We start from the raw sequence: 10,209 nt of genomic DNA on the forward strand, positions 1-10,209 counted from the left end.
CCCTTTATTCTTGTTCAGTGGGAGTGACACTATCCATTCTTGGCTCATCTCATGAGGTGTGACCTATATGTTCATCCAGGTGGGTCTGTGCCTTTAAACAAAAAGATCCATTTATTTATTATGTATACAGAAGAGGGTGCCAGATCTCATTACAGATGGTTGTGAGCCACCATGTGGTTGCTGGGTATTGAATTCAGGACCTCTGGAAGGGCAGTTGGTGGTCTTAACCTCTAAGCCATCTCTCCAGCCCCAGGGTCTGTGCCTTTTGTTATCTGCCTCTCTAGGATGTCGCATTCTCCATTGTCCTCAATTACAGAACAAGGTGGAATCAAGAAGAGTCCTAAAGGATTTTCTGCTCAACAGCCATAATCTTTCTTACCTCCGTTATGGATCATCTATCCAATTTCTCCTTGGGAATCTTGATCAATCACCTCTCCTAACACTGTCATTTCTTTACGAGCATGTTGGCTTAAGGACCTGAGAAGCCCAAAGAGACCTGGGAGAAGTCTGAGCTTCCATTTCAACGGAATGTTTGTTGTGGCACCAGTCATAAGCACTACCTTCATACCATCACCCTAGGACCAAAACTTCCAAGCCAGAAGAAAGTAAAGTTATGGGAAAATGTAACATTTTTTTTCCTCAGGAGGTGACTAGGGGAGACAGTGGATGGAACTATTCTTTCTTCTACCACTTAATGCCTGGACCCCTGAATCATCCCATGGAGAAACTATACCATTATTGAACACTGGTTCAAAGCATATACTGTGGAGAATTCTTTCCCAGTCATGCAGGCTGATTCCACATCATTGGCTCTGTAACCATGTGTTCCAAAGGCCATTCCATCTTTCTATCATGCCAGCTGATTTAGGGAGATCTTGAACATTATAAGCCCAGTGGATTTCATGACTTTGGGCCACAGTTCTAGCTTTGTCTGTGAATTTAATTCCTTGGTAAGATACCATATTGTGTGGATTACCATGATGATTGAGAAGGCACTCTGTTAGTCCCTGTGTGTCAGTTTTTGTAAAATCATTACATGCAGGAAAGGCAAATGTATATATAGAAAAGGTATCTATTCCAGTAATGACAAAGTGTTGTCCATTTCATAGAGGAAGAGATCCAATATAGCCCTGCTAACACAAAGTGGTTGATCAGCCTGGGGAAATTGTGACATCTCTGGGGCTCTGTGTTTCTCTGAGTTGTTGGCAGATCTGACATTCATCAGCAGCTGTAACCAGGTGGGTCTTGATGAGCGAATGTCCAAGCAAGTGGTTTATCCCATAGATAACTCCCATTTCAGCATGATTACTGTAATCATGGGCCCATTGGGCAATACCAAGGATATACCACCTTCCAAACCTACTCATATTCTAGGACTGAAAATGCTCCCTGAGACACAGACTCCACCAGCTCTGAATGGATCATGAGCTCCAATTGGACCAAGAGTAGCTCCATGAGTCACAGACACCATTTGCACCAATTGGAGGAAGAGATGTGTAGATGCCAGTGAAAGAATACATTAAACAACATAAAGACCAATATGGCATCACCAGAACCTAGTGGTTCTACTTTAGCAAGACCTGAGCATACTAACATATAAGAAGCAGAAGAAAACAATCTTACAAATGACTTTAAGATGATGATAGAGGCCTTTAAAGAGTAAAGGAGAAAAATCCTTAAAGAAATCAAGGAAAAGACAAACAAATTGGAAAGAAATCAATCAATTCCTTAAACAAAGCAAACAAAGAGCATTAAAACATGGTGAAGGAAAGAGTTCCAGACTAGAAAACTGAAATAAAGGCAATAAAGAAGACTCAAACTTAGGGCATGATGGAAATAAAGTATCTGAGAAAATGAACAGGAACTGCATGTGCAAATATAACCCATCATATGCAAGAGATGTAAGAGAATCTCTGGTATTGAAGATGTGATAGAAGAAATAGATTTATCAGTGAAAGAAAACATTAAAGCAACACAGTCATAACACAAAATGATCAGGAAATCTAAGATGACATGCGAAGACCAAACCTAAGAACAATGGGGATAGAAGAATGAGAAGAATATCAGATCAAAGGCACAGAGAATATATTCAACAAAATCATAGAAGAAAACTTTCTCAACCTAAAGGAGGAAATGCCCATGAAGATACAAAGAGCTTATAGAACACCAAATAAACTAGACCCAAAAGAGAAGTACTCTCCCTACCTAAAATCAAACCACTAAACATAAAAATAAAAAAAAGAATAATAAGAGCTGCACAGGAAAAAATGCCAAGTAACATATAAAGTCAGACACATCAGAATAATACCTGACTTCTCAATGGAGACTCTGAAAGCCAGAAGGTCATGGACACATATGATGAAGACACTAAGAGATCTTGGATGCCAACCCAGACTATTATACCCAGAAAAACTCTCAGTAGCCATACACAGAGTAAACAAAGTACTCCATGATAAACCAGATTTAAACAATACCAGTCCATAAATCCAGCACTACAGAAAACACTAGAAGGAAAAGTCCATCCCAAGGAAGTTTGATGCCCCCATGAAAACATAGGAAATAGATAATCCCACACGAATACTTTCTAAAGGAAAGAAACACACAACAATACAACAAAAAATATGACATGAGTTAACAATAACTGGTCATTAATATCCCTTAATATCAATGGACAAAATTCACCTATAAAAAGACACAGGCTAACAGAATGGATATGAAAACAGAATCCATCCTTCTGCTGCATATAAGAAACATACCTCACCTTCAATGACAGATACTACTTCAGAGTAAAAGGCTGAGAAAAGTCTTTCCAGTCAAATGGACTTAAGGAGCAAGCTGATGCAGCTATCCTAATATCTAACAAAATATACTTCAAACTAAAATTAATCAAAAGAGATCAAGAAGGACATTACAGGAAAAATCCATGAGAATGAAGTCACAATTCTGAATATTTATGTCCCAAATACAATGGTACCCACTTATGCAAAAGAAACATTACTAAAGCTTAAATCACACATTTAACCCCACAACAGTAATAGTGGGAGACTTCAGCTACCCACTCTCACCAATGGAAAGGTTTGCCTGACAAAAACTAAACAGAAAAATAAGGGAACCAACAGACAATATAACGCAAATGGACTTGATAGATATCTACAGAACTTTCTACCCAAACACAAGAGAATATACCTTCTTCTCAGCACCCCATGGAACCTTCTCTAAAATTGACCACATACTTGGTCATAAAGCAAATCTCAACAGATACAAAAAAATTGGAATAACCTCCTGTATTTATTGGACCACCATGCATTCAAGTTAAAATTAAATAACAACACAGATTACAGAAAGCCTACAAACTCATGGAACTGAATAATGCTCAACTGAATCACCAGTGCATCAGGGAAGAAATAAAGAAATTAAAGACTTCCTAGAATTCAGTGAAAATGAATGTACAACGTACCTAAACTTATGCGGCACTATGAAAAGCAGTGCTAAGAAGAAAGTTTGTAGTTATAAATGCCTACAGAAAGAAGTTGGAGAAATCTAAAAACGAATCTGTAGGCCTCTTATATACAAATTACCAATGGGCTGAGAAAGAAATCAGTGAAACATCACCATTTACAGTTGCCACAAATAATATAGAATGCCTTGGGGTAACTCAAACCAAAAAAGTGAAAGACCTGTATGACAAGTACTTTAAGTCCTTGAAGAAAAAAATGAAGAAGATATCAGAAAATGTAAAGACTTCCCATGTACATGGATAGGTAGAAAAAAACATAGTAAAAATAGTTATCATAGCAAAAGCAATCTACAGATTCAGTGCAATGCCCATCAAAATTCCAACACAATTCTTCACATACCTCTAAAGAAGAATACTCATAAGAGAGAAAGCATCTTCAACAAATGGTGCTGGCATAACTGGTTGTAAACCTGTGGAAGAGTGCAAATAGATACATATTTGTTATCATGCACAAACTCAAATCCAAGAGGATCAAAGACCTCAGCATAAATACAACAACATTGAACCTGATAGAGGAGAAAGTAGAAAGTGGCCTAGAATGCATTGGCATAGGAGACCACTTCCTAAATATAACACCAGTAGCACAGACACTGAGTGCAGCAATCAATAAATGGGACAACCTGAAAATGAGAAGCATCTTTAAGGCAAAGCATACAGCAAATGACAGCCTAAAGAATGGGAAAAGATATTCTCTAACACCACATCTGACAGAGGGCTGATCTCCAACATATATAAAGAATTCAAGAAACCAGACAGCAAAATATCAAACAATCCAATAAAAATGGGGCTATAGAGCTAAACACAGACTTCTCAACAGAAGAATCCCAAATGGCTGAAAGATATTTAAGGAATTGTTCAATGTCCTTAGTCATCAGTGAAATGCAAATCAAAAGGAATCTGAGATTCCATCTTATACCTGTCAGGACGGCTAAGATAAAAAACATGGATGACAGCTTATTTTGTAGGGGATGTGGAACAAGGAGAATACTCCTACTCTGTTGGTGGGAGTGCAAACTTGTATAGGGTCTTTGGAAATCAGGATGGCAGTTTCTTAGAAAAATGGGAATCCATCTATCTCAACACTCAATCATACAATTCCTGGGTAACAATCATACCACAAGAACACTTGCTCAACTGTTCATAGCACCATTTTTTATAATAGCCAGAACCTGGAAGCAACCTAGATGTCCCTCAACTGAAAAATGGATAAAAAAAATTTGGTACATATATACAATGAAGTATTACTCAGTTGTAAAAAGCAATAACATCATGAAATTTGGAGGCAAATGGATGGAAATAGAAAATATAATTCTGAGTGAGGTAACTCAGACTCAGAAAGACAAACAAGGTATATACTCACTTATAAATGTATATTGGAAGTAAAGGAAAGGATTATCATACTAAAACCCACACCTTCTGAGAAGCTAGGAAACAAGGAGGATCCTAAGATGGATTGCAGACCACCTTAGGGAGGGGAAATAGAGGAGATCCCCATAAATGTACTGGGGATGAGGTGGGGGCAATAGAGGGTAAGGGATGGGGGATGAGAATATGAGGGAATGGGATGGTTGAAGTGGGAGAAGGATGGAGTGGGAGAGCAATGAAAGAGATATCTTGACAGAGAGAGACATTAAAGGGATAAAGGAGAGACCTGGTGCTAGGGAAATTCCCATTAACCCACAACCTCAGATTAGACTATTAGCAATAGTAGTGATGGTGCCTGAACTGGCCTACCCTGGTAATAAGACTGGTGAATACTCTAAGTGTTATCATAGAGCCTTTGTCCAGTAACTGATGGAAAGCAGATGCAGAGATCCACAACCAAGCACCTGGCTGAGCTCCATGAGTCCTGTTGAAGAGGGGAAAGAGGGATTATATGAGCAAAGTGGGTCAAGATCATGATAGAAAAAATATACAGGGACAACAGAACCAAGCTTTAATGAACTCATGAACATTAGACCTACAGGTGTGGAAACTGCATGGGACCAGACTAGAAACTCTGCATATGGGAGACAGTTGTGTAGCTGCGTTGGTTTGGAGGACCCATGGCAGTGTGATCAGGATCTATCACTGGTGTGTGAGCTAGCTTTCTGGATCACAATATCTAGGGCCAGACACATTGCTCACCCATGATGAACTGGGGAGGGGCTTATTCCTACCTCAACTGAATGTACCAGGCTTAGCTTGTCCCCCGCATGGGAGAACTTACCCTGGTGGAAGAGGGGATGAGTGGTGGGGGTGGGGAAGGAGAGAAGTCAGGGGGGAGTGGGAGCAAGAGGAGGGATGAGAGGGGAATCTGTGGTTGTTATGTACATTGAAAAGAATAAAAAAAAATCAATAGGTCCTACTTATCACAAATAAAATCAAGACAAGATATGTATTATATACAGGCACAAAAACACTAGTAAAATAGCATGATTACTAGAAGACTCCCCGCCAAATGAAACCCAGAAATGATAGTTTGGGCACAGCAATCTACTGGCCATTTGAAGATGAGTTATTGCCCATCCTCCTCAAATTATTCCAGAAATTAGAAACATAGTATCCTTGCCCAATTTATTTTATGAGTCTAAAATTATACTGCCACCTAAATCACAGGCCAATTCACTTATAAACACTGATGAAAATATACTCATTAAATCATTGCAAATTGAATCCCAAATTATTCAAAGGTAATTTGCCATCTTGAATTAGGCTTTGTCCCAGATATGTAGGGATGGTTCAATATACAAAAATCAAAAATGTAATTGACCATATAAACCGACAAATGACCAAACCTCAGGAAGACATAAACCACATGATCATATCATTAAATTCAGGAAGAGCATTTTTCAAAATTCAATATTCCTTCATGATAAAAGCCAAGGAGAGATTGGCACATAGGTCACATACCTAAATACAATAATGACAGTTTAATACCATTCCATAGTCAACATCAACTTAATGAAGAGAAACTTAAATAATTCCACTAAAATATGAAACAAGACAAGATTTTTCACTCTCTTTATATCTTGTTCAATGTAACAATTGAAGTCTTAATTAAGTAAGTACAGCCAATGACAATAAAAAGGATACACTTTGAAAAGGAAGAAGAAAGAATCTTTATTTGTAGAAAACATTATAATACATATAAGTTGGGTGAAAAGTTCAACAGGGAATTTCTTGCAGCTAATAAACTCTTTCAGCAAATTAGCTTTACAAAAATCTAAGGGACTGAAAACTCTGAATAGCACACATTGTATAAGAGAAGAATCTACTTTCAGTAATAAAATATTTAAAAATATCATTAGTCCTCCTACACACTAATGACAGACAGACTGGGAGAGAAATCAGAGAAAATCACCTTTCACAATAGCCCAAATAATAAAAAAATTAACTTAGGGATAACCCTACCAAAGTAAGCGGAAGAGTTGTATAATAAAACTTCAAGTCTTTGGGGAAGAAAGTGGAGAAGATATGAGAAAATAAAAAGATCTCCCATGCCCATGGATCAGTAGAATTACCATCTAAAAATGGCCATCCTACAAAAGCAATCCACAGATTCAAAGCAGTTTGTTTCAAAATTACAACACAATTCTTTCCATATCTTTTAATGACCATTCTCAGCTTCATGTGGAAATACAGAAAACACTGGATAGCTAAAACATTACTGAATAATGAAAGAGCTGTTGTAGGTTGCTGCGGGCTGCAGGAACATACCATAAGAACTCAGCTGGTTATGGCAAAGTCACTACCTGGAGGGATCAAGGAATTCCTCCAGAGGAAGCCAAATTCCAAGGAGTTTTTGGTGTTATTTGGCTTGTTATATATTAGCTGTATTCTGTTATGAAAATCATGTTGCCTTCATAGTTTTCCCAATTGACTTTTCTATAAGAAGAACTAACAGTGTGGACTGATTACTCTCTGGACATACACATTCCAGGTGTTTGGTGAACAACCTCAGGAAAGGCTTTCTCTGGAATCAGGTATCTCCTTTAGCGACTTTCAAGGACTAGTAGCAGTTAGAGCTCACATACAAGTCTCCTGATCTAAGTTAAATTCCACAAGGAGACACTGCCAAGGTCAGATGGATGTTATGTAATAGCTTTACACAATTTAGCGCAGACCATTTCTTCTTACAGCCTTACTAACTTGAGAACTTTAACTCCTTAACCTAACCACTTCTAAGACTATTTAGATAACTTTCTGTGCTGACAGGCATGCTCAACCAGAACCCAGTTCAAGCCTCCCCATAATTATCATTGGCAGCATCCAGCCAGGTCCATCTTCGGACAGAGGAAAGTACCTCATCAGAGATACCTCTGTACCCTCTAAGAACAGACTGAAGCATCCAGGCTACTTGTTTGAGAGGGCCTGGTGGATGTGCCAATTAAGCTTTATTTCCTCCTTTCCCAAACCTTACCTCTAGTTCCAGATCTCCCTTTACCTATCACCAGAGGCATCTAGCTGTACACAGGTTGCCTAGTGATGGAGCACACTTTCCCCCACCCTGCAGGAAAATGGCAGAGAGCTTGGATAGATAGGAGCCACAGGAAAAAAAGAAGACAGTTTTATTTTCTCCCACTACCCTAGCAACTTCTAGATTTTTAATATTTTCTACCAATCACGTTTAAGGTTACAGTTGAGCACATAAGATCCTTTTTCTTAGATATTACACAAATTTAGCCTTTAGTTAATTCATTAGTCACTTCCCATTTAGGTTGCAAATGATAATTAACAATCACTACCCCCTTTTGTGATTCTTATCACCCCTCTATTTGACCCTGAAGGCAGATAATCACTGCTGAGGAATTTCAGGCTGGGTGTCCTGGGTGCAGGGGAGGACTGTGATTTTTTGGGGATATATAACTGTAAGGCAAGAGACAATGGACAGAATTAAAGCGAATGGAACAAAGAACTTTGATTGTGTAGATTGATTCGCCGACCTTAAAATAGATTCTCAGCTGGTTGTAGATTTTTCCTGGACCCTGGAAAAGTGACGATTAGGGGATGGACCCCTATAGTCTCTGTTAGTAGGTCTCATCATTCTTGATTTCAAATTTTACTTTAAACCTATGGTAATAAAAGTGCAGGCTATTAGAATGAGTGCAATGGAAGACTAAGACATAAATCTGCAATACAAGGGCCATGCCATTCCAAGAGGCATGTGACTCAGGTCCATGGTGACTTTTGGGACCTGACTGATGTTGAAGGTTATGTCTGGGTCCATAGCCCTACACAGCAAGGTTCTTTGCTCCAACAAGACTCTTTGGACAGTTGAGCAACACCAACTCTACTGACAGGTAATCTTTGGTTTGTTCATCAATCATTTCAGGCATTCTCTCAAACACTTATTTCTTTTTGTCACTGACTCCTGGCGAAAAAATTCAGCCAAATTCCTAAATCGCCAAAATTAATCTCATCATCTCTCAGAAAACCTTTAGCATGGCATATTTGGAGTTATAAAAACCCCATTTCTCCAATGATCCTGGCTCTTTTCTCACTCTAATCATTAGGGAAAACTTAATATGGCAGCAAATAAAGCTTATTTAATTTCACTCAAATATTTTGATTTAATTACTATTGAGATGAATTAAAAAGTCTTGTTACTCATTAAATTAATATTAAAGGTAACCTTTCAATATCATTTGTTTATGATTAACAGCATAGTTACTGTGATTAAAGACAAATTCATGAGCCAGGCCTGATGGCAGAGGCTGACTCAACTCTGCTAGTCTGAGGTCTAACTTGGTCCATAGAACAACTTCTAGGAGAGGCAGACATGTTGTTAGAGTTTCCTGCCTGGCCCAGTCACTACAAATCTCTCTTACCCGCCAGTACCACTGTCGCTCAGACCCAACCAAGAAAGCACACAGAAACTTACATTGTTTAGAAACTGTATGGCCGTGGCAGGCTTCTTGTTATCTACTTCTTCTATCTTAAATTAACCCATTTCTGCTTATCTATACTTTGCCACATGGCTTGTGGCTTACCATTGTCTTTACATGTTGCTTCTCATGGCGGCGGCTGGCGGTGTCTCTCCCCAGCCTTCTACTTCCCAGAATTCTCTTCTCTCTTGTCCCGCCTATACTTCCTGCCTGGCCACTGGCCAATCAGAACTTTATTTACACAGAGTGATATCCACAGCACAGACATGCTGAGTGGAAAGCAATTAAAAATGAAAGAAAGATGTAGGATTGAAACCATGATTACCTCTGAATTCCTCCTCAAATATTTCAGATGCCAATGATTTGGAAAGGAACTAGTCTTTAGGAGCTGCTCCATCCTCTTTAAGAAATTAACTGTGATAGTATGGAGAAATGGTTCAGCAGTACAAGGTGCTGAATACCTTCCCAGAAGACTGTCATCCAATTCACTTCATTAAGGTCAGCTGACAACAGTCAGTAACTACAGTTATCCAGAAGATCCAACAGCTTTGGCCTCTGAGGTACCATACTGTGTGACAGGGCCCACCTGTGTAACAGGGCCCAGACATTAGCAGGCTCCCATGAGTAAGCACAACTGTCTTTATGAAGGAAGTACCATTCAAGGGTAACCGCTAAAAAACAGTAACACCTGACACCGTTAAAACAAAGGCTTTAATCCATCAAAATCCATAGTTCTGGAAATATCACTAAATGTTCAAACATTTTTGGCTTCTGTAGTGCCACTTTGGGTGGAATTATTCTTTTTAAAACTATTCTCTCTCTTTT

This window comes from Onychomys torridus, unplaced genomic scaffold, assembly GCF_903995425.1.
Source record: "Onychomys torridus unplaced genomic scaffold, mOncTor1.1, whole genome shotgun sequence".
Taxonomy (NCBI): Eukaryota; Metazoa; Chordata; class Mammalia; order Rodentia; family Cricetidae; genus Onychomys; species Onychomys torridus.